Source organism: Zalophus californianus, chromosome 17, assembly GCF_009762305.2.
Source record: "Zalophus californianus isolate mZalCal1 chromosome 17, mZalCal1.pri.v2, whole genome shotgun sequence".
In the NCBI taxonomy this organism is placed as follows: domain Eukaryota; kingdom Metazoa; phylum Chordata; class Mammalia; order Carnivora; family Otariidae; genus Zalophus; species Zalophus californianus.
In genome coordinates, this window is record NC_045611.1 from 29,078,682 (window position 1) to 29,095,825 (window position 17,144).

Sequence of the window (17,144 nt, forward strand, 5' to 3'; positions counted from 1 at the left end):
CAGCCTTTGTCACCTCCCTCGGCCCCCAAGGGGCTCCTTGGAGGTCACCCTGCCGCCCTCTCTCCTCGAAGTCACAAAGCAGAACATCTTCTGTCCTCGTGACTGAACAGGACCACCTAGTAACGCTGAGGCCAGGGGAGAGGTGAGGCTGGGACCCTGACTTTGTCCTTGTCATCTCCTGATGCTATTTGGAGACTCTTCAGATTGGCCACAGTCCCCTACTCGGAAAGCTAACCAGAACAGGACATTGTTCACCCAGCGTCTCCTGCTCTTAGATGCGGTCCTAGACAGCGTGTCATTTGTAGCTGGCAGTGGATTCCGACTCTTTCTCTTTCCTTGTGTGTTAGATGTCTAAATGCTCCCAGGAAGCGTTGATGGTATTCCTGTTATTTCCTACCTTTTATTTATAGGACATTCAAACCACTTATAAATTATATTTCCGGGCAATATCAATTTAGTGAGCACCTAGTACGTCTCTATCATGTAAAATCAAATCAAAATGGTATAGAATATTACTTTGTTGTAATATTCTACAACACAGAAGCATAGGATAGCTCTGTTTTCCTATAGACTCTTCTCATGAGTGTGGCATATAACTGTTTAGATTTTACCAAGTTAGCGATTTTAATACCTCCTTTCTCACCATTTATCTTTGGACATTTCTTCTTACCGCTAAAGTCCGTTTTGAATAAATGTATCAAGTCTGAAGAGGATCGGTTCTAGTTTATTCTGATGTTATGTGCTTTTATGCTTGAATTATTTACTGTGGGTTTGGTTACTGACTTATTTTTATTTGTCATTTTATGACATGCATATTTTCAGTGGAGACGCTTAGGCTAAGCTATATTTATTTATACCGCAGTACATTAACCATAAAACTATCTAACTACAGTAAAACCACGGTAATCTGGAACCCTCGGGGAGTGGGTTGAACAAGATAGCCAAATTTTAAGAATTAACGTTAACTATTTGCGATGGAAACCTTTTAAAAATGGATCATGCCTTTCCCTCTTATCCTGGAAGCCGAGTCTCATTGAACTTTGATAGTAACTCAGGGTCATCAGTAAGAATTGTCCTGGATAACCTAGCTGTTGTTAAAGGACATGGGAGTTCTGTTTTATTTATTTATTTATTTGTTTGTTTGTTTGTTTGTTTGTTTATTTTCGGGTCTCCTTGCCATTTGTTAAAATGGTCCTGTTTTCTTCCGTTGCTGCCAGCTGTTTCTCACCGTCCCTGCCTGTAGTCCTCCCTCTGCCCTTCGGATTGCTGTTTTTATGCTTCTGTGCCCTTGGGGACCAGCAATGGCACTCGTTAGAGTACAGGCAGCCCCGAGAAAGGGCTTCTGGGGGCCCACTAGCGGCTCACATACTGCAGTGGTGTGTTAATTTGCAAGCTGCTCTTGTCCCCTCCGAAAACCCTTGTTCCCTAACATGTCCATGCTCCGTGCGTTTTAGCCAACTGGGTATTTAATTGGGGGACAGCTGCTCTAACTGCTTCCCTCAACATGCTTCTCTGCTTGGCAGGACTCTGCAGAAGTTGATGGTCCCCTGCAGGACAGGGGAGCCTGGGCCTCCCGTCTGCGACCAAACGCGGCTAGTTGAACACTCCTCAGAAGAGGAAATCAGGTTTAAAACAGACCTCATTTTCATTCAGAGTTTATTAAGTGATGACTCTATTGTGATAATATCCTGCTAGTTCTCCTTTCCTCCTTTATCCTATTGCTTCTTTTTCCTTTTTTTATAAAATGCTCAACATATGTTCTTTAGGCTTGTAATTTATTGGGACTAAAGCTAAAGCCTTAATTCTAATAGAATCTCTAGTTAAAACTGTGGAGTCCTTCATTATTCTAATTTATTTATTTATTTATTTATTTATTTAATTTTTTAAAAAGATTTTATTTATTTATTTGCAAGAGAGAGAAGGAGAGATAGAGAGCACGAGAGGGAAGAGGGTCAGAGGGAGAAGCAGACTCCCCGCCGAGCAGCGAGCCTGATGCGGGACTCGATCCCAGGACTCCAGGATCATGACCTGAGCTGAAGGCAGTCGCTTAACCAACTGAGCCACCCAGGCGCCCTATTGTTGTTTTATTTTTTTAAAGATTTTATTTATTTATTTGAGAGAGAAAGAGAGAGCATGAGTTGGTGGGGGGAGAAGCAGAGGGAGAAACAGACTGCCCCGCCGAGCAGGGAGCCTGACACGGGGCTCAATCCCAGGACCCCAGGGATCATGACCCGAACCGAAGGCAGGTGCTTAACAGACTGAGCCACCCAGGTGCCCCAATTATTCAAAATTTTTTGAGTGCCCATGATTATGGATGCATTACATACATTTTTAGGTTCTTCGCACAGTAACAGAGTGAAAAATGCGTTGTTAAAGTTCCCAGTAGGTGAATGTTAGACCAGAAGTCTTGGTTATCTTAATATTTCCGCGGCACTTGGAAGCTTCTCCAGTGTTTTCATCGTGTTTTCTTATTGAGTCTTCAGAACAACGCAGGGATTATATTGTCCTGCATGTCAGAACCAGGGGATCAGAGGTGCAGGGGCATCTAGTGACCTGCCCAAGGTCATACCACAGTGGGTGCCTTCAGGACTGAGCCCAGATCCTCTGCTTCCCAGACGAGTGATTTCCCCTCCCCCACCTCCAGCTCCTACGTAATTATACTGGTGAGTAAGAGGTGCGACTTCTTTCTCCGTGTGCAGATTGGAGCTGCCAACCACTCTGAGTAGATGAAGCATCAGATCATCCAAAGCAGGAGGAGGGGAAATTGATGGGCATGTGATCCTGAGGGGAAAAGGTCTGTTGTCTTCAACTAGCCCTGATCTGCTCCTGCCTTTTCGGGATCTGATGGCCAGCTGGTCAATAATTTAAGGGCCCTGAGACGAAATACAGTGGCTTTGGTTATCACGTGGATAATTGTCCAATGTTTTAGGAAGCCTCGTATTGTTTTACTTAGTTGTGTTTCAGCCATAGATTAGTACTGTTAATGAAATCCTTATTTTTCAGAAGTACTAAATTATTTTGGAATCATTACCTACCCATTCCTTAATACAAACAATATCTTTACCACTTGTGTCTTTATTTTAGATTTTAAAATTTAAGCTGTTCTTTGGGCTGGAAATAAGATAATTGACAATACTGGATTTAATATGTCATTTACAAATTCTGTGGCTTTCTGTTTTAAGAATTGTTAATGATAAAAAAAAAAGAATTGTTAACAATAGGCCGTATTAAGCCGATGGCCAGTGGTTTTGAACCATCGAAGGTCTGATAAGATGCTACCTTCCATATAGAATAATACTGAAATAAACCTTAAGCAGATGTATATTTTTCTCTTCATTTTTATGTGTGGGCATGTATTTGCTGACAGACTGGAAATGCTTCCTGAGGCTACCCCAACCCCTCCAAATTCTAAAATACTCTCATTATCTACTTTAGTTCTTAAAAAATCAGAAATATAGGCTGACATATTTATATTAACAGACGGGTACTATCAAGTTAGTCCTGTAATTAAAGTTCATTTCTCAAAGATGTTACTAAAATCTTCAAAATATTAAAGACTTAAGCCCTAAAAATTGGTATGGAAATGATTACATGTTCCCTATTATTTTTCCCCTCTCTCCCAGAGTGATTAATTTCACTTTCCAAGTCTTATTCCATGAGCCACAATGCTTTTGCTGAGATTCTTAATTCAGTGAAACCTGTTTAGGGGATCATCTCTGTTAGAAAGACAGCTGCCGAAAAGGCATTCGTTTTCCGAGCATGGATTTTAGATTATGGCCAATCAAGACTCGGAGTTGGAAGAACACCTGTCAGAGACGTTTTTCTACAAGGAGATGGTCTCTTTAATCAGATTTCATTGCACTTCAGAAAAAGGTTCATTTAAAAATGTGGGTAAAACAGCATCTGCTTTTGTGATTCATCCTCACCATACTTTTAAAGCTGAGAGACCAATTTAGAACTTATTTATGACATTGTTCCGTGGAAGAAGGAGAAAGCGCAACAGCGTGTTGAAAAGGAAGAACTTTCCCCAGACGTTTGGTTTGGAACTTTCTCTTGTGCCAGAAATGTCAGAATTTATTTGGGGGGCTTTTTGTGTGTGTGACTATAATAAACGATAGGAATTCTTATGGGCAAACTTTTTAAATGGCTAAGCTAAATTGTGACTACCTGGAAGGAAATCTGGGGAGCCTTCCTCTGTTGAAATTTGTTGCACTTAACCTGTGAACAATGCAAAGCCTTACTGATACTGACTGATGTTTAGAGAAGCTACGCTCGACTTTCGACTCTGCTCTAATTAGAAGCACTGTTAAGTACATAAAATGTAGGTACTTCCTCACATCTGCAGACTCTGCTGAGTGTAACTATTAGAAGACAAACTTCATTCTGCAAACCGGAGTTTAATGGTATAACTGTGCAGACCGGAATATCAGTTAATTTTCAAAACATTTTATTCTACACCAATTAGCTCAGGTCCTGGAGGGCAAAATGACAAGAGGTTACTCGTTCGCTATGTATTTAATTAATTGAAAAATGCTCAAATTGCTTTTACAGTTGTTATTAAAAAGTAGAATCAGTGTTGCCAGTGCTCAACCATAATTGGAACCCCAGGGAATTAAATATTTAGCATTAGTAATGTAACAGCACTTAGGACACAAATTTCTATTTTCGTAATGAAAGCTATACGCTGTGAGTACAAGCGGCTAGGACGACAGCCATGACAAGTGAACCGGCCTGGGATATTTCAATAAGACACCTCATTGGACAGCAAGTCTTACCACATTACTCGTTTGTAAGAGATCTGCAAGTTTAATTCCCAGTAGAAGCCCGTTACCCAAGTATTTAGATTTCTAATTGCACGCAGGATGAACAGTTGGGCAAATGTCTTGCCATAAGTGGCTGAAATGTATAGTGCTTTCTAAATAATCCTATATAAGTTCATGCCTTTGTCAATTTAAAAATAGCGGGACTGTCAGGGAATAAAGATCTTGTTTGTTTTAAGTTTAATTACATTTTAAGCATAAATGCTTTCAGCGTTACAATGAGAAAAGTTGGATACTGGGCTCTAATGAGCTGCGCTGGTAGACGGCTTGAGACCCTAAGGGATTCCTTCCGTAAATTAACTGGATAAAAGTACTTGGTTAGGATATAGTTGATGGCTGAGCTGTTCTTAAAACCCAGTTACAGAGCTGTCTCTCCCTCCTGTTTTCATTCTAAACAGGCCCTGTAGAGACTTTAACAGCTGCCTGTTACAACTGTTCAACTTGTCAAAATGTATTATATGACTCCACTAATAAATAGCATTAAAGGGTATTTGACTTCATTTCTCATTTTCAGAGGGGATCAGGTTGATAAACACAACTGGCTTAGGCTGGCCTTATTTTAATTTGTTTATGTCATCTAAGTAATATTGAAGGCCCATGGTTTGAATTTTGTAAACATTTTCCGGGGGACGTGAAACTCAGAAAATAGTACAGACATTGGAAACAATTAATGGAGGCTATTTGTTGTAGAGTCTTTGTCCTTGAAAGACATAGAACTTTGACATTTTTAGCCCACATTCAAAGTATCTGCAAAACCATAACTAAACTGACACCCTTTGAAGCACAACTGGACTAATTCTTTTGCCACTCATTCCATCTTTTCTTGGAAAAAAAAAGTTGCAGGATGACTTGATTTCCTAATTTTCTTCGCTTGCCATTGTGTCTCTTCAGTGTTTTGAGAGTGTATCCAAACTGATCATGATTTTCTTCTATTTTATTTTTTGTAATTTTTAGAAAAGCACAGGCTTGCTTTAAAACAAAAGGTTGGGGACACCTGGGTGGCTCAGGCGGTTAAGTGTTCGACTCTTGATTTCAGCTCACGGTCTCAGGGTTGTGGGATTGAGCCCCGAGGTCGGGCTCCATGCTTGGCAGGGAGTCTGCTTCTCTCTCCCTCTCCCTCTCCCTTTGCCCTCCCCCTGCTTGTGCCCTCTTCTCCCTCTCTAAAATTAATAAATCTTTAAAAAAAATAAATAAAACAAAAAGGAGAAACGAAAAATGTAGGAATTTCTTTGATAAGTTCTCACTTTCACCTTCACCCCTGATCCTATTTACCTCCTTGGTGGTCACCTTCGTGAAAGGTGTGATAACATGTCAAACGTTCATGACACTCTCTGTGCATGTTATACATGCGCACATACAGGTATCTATTCGTGTGTGTATAATACATATGATATATTTCAAGAACAGAATTTGGATCATTTTGTAGATGTCTGTGACTTGTTCTTTTTCCTACCTAATTTGTCATCGACATCTTCCTATACCGATTCCTAGATCTTCCTCCTTCCTTTTAATAGCTAAATGCATTTCCAAATTTTGGAGATATAAAATTTACTTGTCTACTGCCTATGGACGTCATTTAAAGTCATCTCCAGTTTTTTGTTAGGGCAAATAATGTTGCAAACTTCTGAGTGTGCCTAGGTGTGTGCGTTTGCACTACGTATGTATGTATATTTGTGCATGTTTCATAATAAAATATTGAACTAATAATTTAGTGATTGCTCTGTGCCGGGCATTATTCGAAGCACTTTCCATATCTTACCTCATTTCATCTTTACAATAAAGCGGTAAGATATATTATTCTCCCCATCCCTATTTTACACAGAGGGAAGCTGAGGCACAGAGAAGTTAAGGAACTTGCCCAAGGCCATCAGTGAGAAATCAGCAGAGCCAGGCTTCAAACCCTGGAGGTTTGGCACACCAGAGTCTGAGTTCTTACCCAATACAATGTGCCTGCAGAAACACATGGTGTTTTTTCCTTGTAATATGACTTTCTTCGTTAGTGAGTTTGAATGTAGTTTCATGTATTTATTGCCTTTATGTTTCTTCTTCGGAGACGTAACCTGTTCATGTCCTTTGTTCATTTTCCTGTAGCATTATCCTCCTATCAAATTGCAGAAGACCTCTATTGAGAATGGCTATTGATTCCTTGTTACACTTTTTAAAAAAGATTTATTTCTTTCTTTTAGAAAGAGAGTGAGAGAGCAAGTGGGGGGAGGGGCAGAAGGAGAGGGAGAGAATCTCAAGCAGACTCCCTGCAGAGCATGGAGCCTGACATGGGGCTCGATCTCATGACCCTGAGATTATGTATGACCTCAGCTGAAATCAAGAGTCAGATGCTTAACCAACCGAGCCACCCAGGTGCCCCTACTCCTTGTTATACTTTATTAAATTTTTTTCTAAGCCCATTGCTTGTATTTTTTGTTTTATTTCAATATTACCAAGTTTTGCTTCATAGATTGAGGTGTGAGAAAGCCTTTCACTATCTCAAGATTACAAGTAATGGTTTCCTGCATTTTCTCCTACTACTTTTAATTTTTTTGAAGTTTTGATCTTTAATCCATGTGGGATTTACTTGGGTGTGTGGTGCGAGAGAAAGATCAAAACTTTTATTTCTGGTAACAACCACAGGTTCCTTCTGTACACCATCCGTTCTTTCTTTCCCCTGGCTTGTTATATGTTGTTTGTCTAATGCTATATTCCACCTACACATGTCTCTGGATTGCCGGTTCTTTGGAATATTCCATTTGTCTAATCCTGCAACATCACACTTTTTATCATTAGAATGTAAAAGGAAGCTTAAATCTTTTAAATTAAAAAAAATTCTCTAGCAAACGCTCTTAATCTCAAATTTTAAAAGCAATATGGACTTATATTAACAAATGTAAATAGTTTAGAAAGGTATAAAGTCATGGTGAAGAGAGAGTCTATGTCCTAATTTTCACAACCTGTGAATATGTTCCATTACATGACAAGGGGGAATTAAGGCTGCAGATGAAATTAAAGGAACTCATCAACTGACCTTAAGTAGGGAGATTATCCTGCATTATCCAGGTGGGCCAGTGTAATTACAAGGGGCTTTAAAAGTGCAAGAGGGAGGCTGCAAGGTCAGTGTCAGAGTGATGCACCATGAGACAGATCAACTGAGCATTGCCGATTGCTGGCTTTGCAGTTGAAGGAAGGGGACCATGAGCCAAGAATGATGATCCTTGTGCTTTTCTGGGTTGCACTCTGTTTTCTCAGTTCTATGTCCTCCTCTTTCTTGCTTCTCATTTTCATGGAACACACCCTCCCACCACTTTCTAAAGAAGTATACATGGAAATAAAATATTTTCATCTGAAAATGTTTTTACTGTAGGCATCATGCTTTTCCAAAAGCTCTATTTTATACTGTGATGGTTCCTATTTGGTAACAGCCTCTTCTTGTTTCATAGATATAGCATCTTCTCTTATTTCTCTGAGGTTATTAATAATCTGATGGATCTTATTTTATTGCTTTGTTTTTGGTAGCATCTGCAATAAATTCTGACAACAAATGGATATGAGTATTATTATCACCACTTGAAATTTGACAAATTCTAGGAAAGCCCAAATTTGAACATAGGCCTGTCACCAGAGCACCATCTCCTTTTATCGGCCTTCCAATAGATTTGGGGAGCCTTTAGGAAGGATTTTCTCTTTTTCTAGCCAGTGGGAGAAGTTTGCAAAATTAACTCGTGAATGACATTAGGTGTTTTGGGTCTTTTTTTTTAGAGATTTCTTACACTTCACTTTTATAAGTTACAATTAAATTCAAAACCTAGGCCTGTAGTTGGTTTCCTATCAGTGGTATAACAAATTACCACAAACTGAATGGCTTAAAACAGCAGCTATTTATTCATTTAGAGTTGTGGAGGCCAGAAGTTCAAAACAAGTCCTACAGGGCTAAAAATCTAGGCGTTGACAGAGCTGGTTTCTTTTGGAGGCTCCCGAGGAGAATCTGTCCCTTGCTCCTCCAGCTGGTGGCTGCTTTTGTTCCTTGGCTTGTGATAATAATTTCATTTTAAGCACTATTTTCTTTCATTCTCTGCATGGTCTCAGTTTCTTCCAGATCCCATTTTTCTGTTTGCTTGGGCGTTTTCTTCCCTGTTGGAGGATGTCCTCCAATGTCTTGCAGTCAGTAGCTATAATATTTAGGATGAAGTTCCTAAAAAGCTGATTGGAAGCCCTGTGTCCATTTATGGAGCTTGTTGGTAAATGAGTTTCACTTTGGGATGATCAAGTGAGATCAAGAGTTGGACACTTAACTGACCAAACCACCCAGGCATCCTGGGGCGAGGAGGGGGGGGGGGAGCGTCTTCTAATCTGCACAATGTACCTATTGACTTTAGATATGGGGAATGGACTATCATCCTTTCTTTCTACCAGTAAAGTAAGTGAGGTTGTTTAGGACGATGGCCGAGGAATGTCAGTAATGTTAGACTGAGACTTCTGGTGGGGATGGGCTGTCGTGAGAGATGGGAGGTTGGAAGAGTCTTAGTCAAGGGTTTAGGTCAAGCAGTCTATCTAGCACTTGTTAGAGAAGAAAAATAGCAGACATGCTCTTTCTGGGATTTGAAAGATCATGAGTCAATCTAATTGTTTCTGATGTAAAAAGTTCCTAGAAAAAAATAATGAAGCAGAAGGAAATGAAAGGAGATGAGAACCCAGCTCCTAAAATTCTTATGGCTGAAGCATCTCAGAGGAAGTGGTTTGGGGTGAGAAGTGGGAGAAGAATGAACATGTCCTGGGGAAGGGGGACACAGAAAATCCAACCGGAGTGAAATCCTGGTGGAGTCTTGGTTGGCCTTTAAGATGAACGGGAGAGCTCAGGAAGCAAGGACAGCCCTGAGAAAATGCCTTATTTTTGGAGTGCTTCCTCATGTTGAGAACACACAGCTTTGTTGTGAATCTACATCCCTCTTTGTTGCCACTGAGCAAAGCTTCCAGGATGGTGAAAGTCACACGCACAATCAAACGCATTGTCTTTCCTCTAAGCATCCTCTGCCAGCTCTGTGCTCTCCTGGAGCTTACATCCTTGGGGAACAGAGCACAGATAGACAAGGGGTCATAGAAGAATGGGACGGTTTCAGAGAGAGGTTAGTCCTAAGCCCCCCTTTCGCGAGATCCTGGTCTTCCTGGCCCATGGCTGGCCCGTTGACTATTGTCATTTGCATAAATGATTTATGTGCATGTCCCGTCCTGCTAGTTGGTAAATGCTGCAGGAGTAGGTGCTACCCCTTCCAAGAGGGCTATTCTCACGGTGCCGTATCTGCAGTAAGCAGATGCTCCATATATGCTCGCTGAGGGGAGGACAGACTCACCGAAGGACAGACTCACAAATGGAGACTGAGACATGCACTGGCTGGCTCAGTAAGCAGAACACACAGTAGCCTAGGAATGATATCATTTCTGGTTCTGGTCTTAGCCCACGCCAAGTGAAAAGGACGGCTAGGACTGTGTCTTAAGTGCTTAACTGTGATTAGTTTACAACCTAGAATTTCTGCACCTATTAATAGCTTGAATTCCAAGGGCAGAACACGCATAGGGACTGGCTGTGGACGAGGCAAGTAAAAAGGTGTGTGAAACCCTGTACTGGAGCCCCCCACCTACTTCTCATTTCCTGAACCGATGCACAGGAAGGTTACCCTGGTGGTCATTTCCCAGTTGTGCAAACTTCCGAGCCCTCTTAGTGTTTGCGTCTGATCCACCTCAGTGTAATTACAGAGTATCTTAATTAAACTAGTAAAGAGCTGAGAAGCTTCTGAAAGGTGCTGGCTGCTTGTGTTCACAGAGCCCTGAGGAAGGGCGAGGTAATGATCTCCATGTGGAAGATTCTGGAAGGAGGTGTCCTTGACCATGGATACCTGGCGAGCCATCCCCAGGGGTTTTGCTGTTGCTGATGGACTTTTTATTCCTGCTTCTCCCAGTGCCCTTTTCAACCTCTAGGTCTTGTGTTTGCTTTGCCTGGAGCTCTTGTCCCCTTCTTTCAGGGCCTTAGCTCAACTATCACCTCCTCAGAAAGCGCCTCCTGGGTCTCCGTTTTCTCTCTCCTGGATTGTCTCCTCCTCTTGAAGCTGCAAGCTGTGTATTTTATTATCACTCTACTCAGATTCTAGCACCAGCTTCATACATCTGGGTTGAATTGAATAAGCGAGACTAACCAAAGCAGGGCTAGATTGTTCTAGACCGGAGGAAGTGTGCAGTTTTCCTTGCTCCTGGCCTGGAGGAAGCTGCCACCAGAAGCACGTCACCTTGTAATGTTGCCAGATCCGGAACCGCATACTGCTTTCTGAAGGAGTGACACTGAGATCCCAGTGGAGAGGAAGAATCTGTCTGCTTCCCCCCACCCCCATTCCTCCCCTCCTTGCCCCACATCTGTGTTCCAGCTGGGACAAGCGAAGTTCTGTTCCTTTTGGGGTAAAGTCTGTAGATCAGTGCTCTGGGGTTGGAAGCTGACCTGCAGTGTTAAATAAGGAGAGCTCACATTTATCGCTCATCTACTGCGGGCCAGGCACCATGCTACACGGGCAACTTGCACGATCTCATTGAATTCCCGCACGGGGGTAGAGTACCCCCATTATTCTTATTTCGCAAATAAGAAAACGGAGGCTCAGAAGCCAAGTTCATTGGATTCACGAACACAAGGACCAGGACCCGGGCCCGCGTCTGTCCAATGCTAAGCGCTTCTGCTGGTAAAGTCATGCTCCGCTGTTTGCCACTGCGGCGCTGCAGAATCGCCGCCTGGAAGCAAAGAGGAAGGAAGGAAAGGGCACAGAGGTCATCTATCCGATCCAACTCCCGTTGGCACGGAGGAGCAATGACATTTCCAGCCACCGATCTTTCTTGGCGTGAACACCAGCGCTGGGCGGCTGATTCCTCAACATGACACCGGGACTCGAACCTGCGGCTGTCCCAGGCATAGAGGAGCACAAAAGCCGGCCCCAAATCATTTTCGGCAAATGCACAGGACGAAGGAACCTGTACTCTGGAATAACTTAAATAAGTATAGTGCAGAGCCTGAGAAACACCGTGGAGGGACCTACCCTGGCAAGTATTTCCTTCTGACTTTTCATTAATGCAAAACACCGAAGAGTCCAGCGGGCCGGCTTGCTAGAGCTCCCAGTGCCCCCGGGCTTTGTGTTAAACGCAGCCGTCCGGCGCCCAAGATCGCAGACCTGTGACACAAGGTGGAATAAAACCAGCAGGACCCGGTTCCAAGATTCACTGCACAGAACAAATTCTGGACTGAAAGCACAAGACGTTTCTCCCCACCTTTCCTCCCAACTACTCCTACGGTTCCTTAAGCTTGAAAAGCTTTGAGGGCAAGGGGAATGGCATTGAAGTAAGTAGGTTTCACATCCTGGTGATGTTTTTGTAGCTGCCACATGTGGCCCCATGTTAAGTAGCTGAACAGTTCTGCTCGCTGGCAGCTAGAGTCAGCCTTCACCTCCCATGGAGCTCCTCCCGACTTCAAAAAGCATTCCATGGGGTTGCAGAGAAGAGGAAATGGACGACCGGGTTACCACTTATGCTGCCTGAATTCATTTTCCATCCTTGTGCTTTTGGGGCTTCTGAGAGCAACGCAGGAGACGGACGTGCAGAGGGACTTGAGGGGTTGTCCTCTGAGAATGTGCTAGAAGCCCTGATATTTGAGTGGGAGACTGTATTCTCTTAGAAGCAATGTTGGGTTTTTTTTTTTTTTAAGATTTTATTTATTTATTTCAGAGAGGAGAGAGAGCACAAGCAGGGGGAGCGGCAGGCAGAGGGAGAGGGAGAAGCAGACTCCCCGCTGAGCAGGGAGCCCGATGCGGGGCTCGATCTCAGGACCCTGGGATCATGACCTGAGCTGAAGGCAGATGCTTAACCAACTGAGCCACCCAAGCGCCTCTAGAAGCAACGTTTTTTAAATGCATAACTAAATGCAATTTCTATTGGGAAGGGTCCTGTGCCAGAAGCACAAGGTATGCTGAATCAGTTAAGGAAATCTTTGTTATATATACAAGTTTATCTGTTTGCCTCTCCCGGGAAGAAAGAGCCACTTGGAACATGTGCCGCCGTAGGACAATTCCACTGGTGGCGCGCAAAGCCAGCCTGACAAGGTGCTGCTTACAGAATGGCGGAGGAAATGTGCCATTTACAAACCCTCGCTGTGCATAGCTGGAAAGCATGAATGAGGCTGGAATACATATAAGCTAGCCAGACACCCCTTGATCTGAGAAGTCTTAATGGTGGCTAGCCTGTCGAATTGTTGATTTATTTTTTTCTTCTGCCTGTGAGTTTCTCAGAGCTCCAAGGGAGCGATACAATCTTCTCCATAGTTTTCCATATTGAACATAAACTGACACAATCCGTATTTTGTTCTACTTTATATTTTGCATGAACATGTAAAGTAATAGAGTAATTGATTTTTTTTTTTTTTAATCTGCAAGCTTGGGGCAGAATTTTTAGCACAGCACAATAGGTTACTACAGGAGCCAGCTTAAGTCCAACTGATTGGAGTTGGCATACTTTGTTAGATTGCATGAACAGTGGTTGGCTGACGTTTATTTTAGAATGTAGTTGGGCAGCGACTGTTGGTCGTACATCAAGGTGTGTAAGGAACCATGTTAGATGCTGTGGGCATCATGTGTGTAGGAGGGAATGACTTATGTAGCACATTGGAGCCCTTCTGTTTGCCTACCGCAGTGATATATATTGAGTCTTGAATCTGACTGGGTTACCATTCTCTTGGGGAGTAGAGGGGTGGGGCCCTCTGAGCAGCTCCTGCTCCTGGAGCTGTCCCACAGTGGTCTGAGCTTGACAGGAGTCAGTCCCTTTGCCCCTCCCCTTCTAAACATGGGGGGGGGGACTGTGGTTGATGTTTCTCTGCATGAAGCCAATTGGCCCATTTGGGGCTTACACTCGGGTTCTTAAGACTTCTTAGCACCTTTCTTTAGACAACTTGGCACTTTGGATGTCAATGCTAATTGTTAATCATTAGCAATGGCTTTCTCTAATGGGGTTACCGAGGGAAGAGCTCACTCTTACCGTGTGAACTTGGTCTTTGGAATAGAAGCAAACAGAGTTTGGGCATTATGGGCCCAAAAGGTCCCCTCTCCCATTCCAGGGGACAGCTCAGTGGACAGTGCACCCCATGACCTAGCCTACACCAAGATAATATGCATTTATCGGCTGCTAAATAGTACCTAGAGATTGCAAAGCATGGATGCAATCGTATGAGTTACAACCCTATTTTTTGGTGGTGACCGAAAGGCCACCATGCTGACTTTTTGAGGAAAAAAGTATCTTCTCTAAAAATGTGTGATTCTATGGGTTAGTCACCTCGAATTAGAGCAACCTGAAAAGTGATTCCGCTGATGGACTTTGTTAGCTCAAGACAGAATGTTTTCCTTCTGTTCTTGAATAACAAGGCTTGAATGTCACAAGACATATATGTTTAAAGAAAAACAGTTACTTTTTAGTGAGTTTAGAATTGCTGAGTTATGGTACTCAAACACATGCAATATGCACAGGAGCCTGGATCTCTGATTGGCCTTGAACCTATAAGAGGAGCGTCAGGAGGGCCTGTTAACCAATTTTCAGATCCAATCAGTAACTGCTCAACATACTTACCCCTACCCTTCTCCCCCCATGTTCCAACAGTGTTCCTCATCCACTGTGGTACTCTTCTCTGAGCCCAGATGTGTCATCAGAACCTTTCTTTAAAAAATATATATATTTATTTATTTGAGGGGGGAGGAGTAGAGAGAGAGAGAGAGAGAATCCTGAAGCAGACTCCATGCTGAGCGAGGGACCCCACTCAGGTTTTCATCCCAGGACCCCGAGATCATGACCTGAGCCAAAATCAAGAGTCGACCAGTTAACTGACTGAGCCACCCAGGCGCCCCACATCAGAACCTTTCTTAACACAAGAGTTCAAGACAAGTGATTGGAACTGGCCCTCGGGATGACATTTATCTGCCAGCTCTGATCTAGGTAGCCTCAGTCAAAGAGATTTCCATGTGCTCCTTGTTTTCATCCACACTGGTTTGTGTTTGGGTATTCCCATCCTCTCTGCCTCATGGCTTTTGTGTAGGACTGTCCATGGCATCAATTTCCACCCTACACTTACTACGCATGCTCCGATAACTACCAAGAAGGAAAGGAGCTTTTCAAAGTCACGTGTAATTTCACATCACAGTAAGAAGCAAGGGAATAGTCGCTGACACTTAACCATGTTCACTAGACCTTCTTAGGTTGAAAAGTGAACCATATTCAACCTTTTAATTAAAGTTTCATGAAGTCTATTGATTGGGAAAGAAGCATTTTTCAGATCATGTTTAAATACCTCAGGGTACATGTTCTTTAAGCCCAAATAAAAGCTGTATGCCTATGTATTTGTGTGTATTCACAACTCAACTAATAGTAAAACCCTCTTGAGCCCTTATTATTTGCCGGGGACTACACTAATCATTTTAAATATCTTTGGATTAGTTTTCTAGGACTGCCATAACAAAATACCACGAACTGGGTAGCTTCCACAACAGAAATTTATTTTTTCATACTTCTGGAAGCTGGAAGTCCAAGATCAAGGTGTCGGCTGGCTTGGTGTCTGCTTTCTTCTTGATTTCCACATGGCCAGCTTCTCCCTGTGTCTTTCCTCTGTGTGTGTGTGTACATCCCTGGTGTCTCTGTGTGGCCAAATTTCCATTCTTATTAGGACACCAGTCAGATTGGATTACTTAATCACCTCTTCAAAACCCAGGTCTCCAAATACGGACTCATTCTGAGTCTGTCCTGGGGGTTATTAGGGCTTCAACTTAACAGCGTTTAAGCCGCACTATGTTTTGTACTAAGGACTAACTAACATCATCTCCATTTTAGAGATAAAGAAATGGAGGTTCATAGAAGCTGAGTCCTTTGCCTGATGACCTTCATGTAGCAAGACTGGCATACTATTTGCGTGTTCTGTATTTCTTCTTCTGTTGTGTGTATCAGGGATATCATTTTGTTGATGGAGTGAATTTTATCTTTTTAAGATTCATTTTATTTATTTGGGGGAGAGAGAGAGCATTTTGAATTTTTAAGATTCATTTTATTTATTTGGGGGAGAGAGAGAGCATTTTGAATTTTTAAGATTCATTTTATTTATTTCGGGGAGAGAGAGAGCATTTTGAATTTTTAAGATTCATTTTATTTATTTGGGGGAGAGAGAGAGCACACCCGTGCACAAGCAGGGGAAAGGGCAGAGGGAGAGGGAGAGAAAGAATCTTAAGCAGGCTCCATGCCCAAAGGGGGACCCGATGCAGGGCTCTATCTCACAATGCTGAGATCATGACCTGAGCTGAAACCAAGAGTTGGACACTTAACCCACTATACCACCCAGACGCCCTGATGGAGTGAATTTTAAAAGGCCCATTAAAACTTCTAGATTTCTTCCAAAGGAGGTGTATGTAGCAAGGTTGTTAATGGAACTTCTGCCCCTTACCAGTTGTGTGACTTCTGGCTGGTCACTTCACCTTTCTGGCCCTTGGTTTTCTTGTCTATAAAAGGGGGCGATAAATAATAGTACCTACCTTAGAGGGCTGTCATGAGGAGGAGGTGAGCTAATGTACATAAAGTCCTACTAACAATGTCTGTACATAACAGGCATTAAATATGTTGGTAGCTATTATTATTTATGTGTTGTTAGTCTGAGCAAGATGTATTTTCACAATGGGACAAAGTGATTATTATCACTCCATTTTAACATTTGAAAGTGTTATTACATCCCAATTATTTGGATCTCTATATTATCATGGTTTTAAATATTATCGTTTTTAGTATGTCATGTCATTTCTGTTGGCAGCATGTCAGAGATTGGTGTAATATGTCAAAAGTGATTGAATTCATTGGCCATGTGTCATAAATGTGACATAGCACTGAGAAACAGATGGACAGTACGTGCTTATAACACGTGCTGGGCGTACCAGTAGGTTTTCCTTGGAGTTAGGTGACGTGCCAGCCTGTTGTAGCAGTTGAATGTTTTTCTGGGGAATCCTGAAAGACTATAAGAGATGATAATTATTCCCTAAAAAGTGTTTAAATGGCCCCACACTCTACAGTCACTCTGTTAGGCTGAGGTCTAAACTGGGCCAATGGAATGTTGTAGAATAAGGTCCACCAGAGCCCACGTTGAATGGTGGAAGGTGCCTTATCTTTCTCAACAAAGCCTTTTGTGCTCCTGGTCTTCCATGTTTAAGAACAAATTGAAGTCAAATCAAATGAACTAAAGAATACTAGAAAAGTTTTGTCTATCCTTAGGTTAGGCTACCAGAGAATCTATGT

The 17,144-nt window shown here is 42.5% G+C and overlaps 1 long non-coding RNA gene across 1 annotated transcript in view; it reads left to right on the forward strand.

The window, feature by feature from the left end:
• The window catches only part of LOC113936523, a 43,457-nt gene that overhangs the window by 10,916 nt on the left and 15,397 nt on the right, over positions 1-17,144 (forward strand). The gene's annotated exons all lie outside the window — the stretch shown is intronic.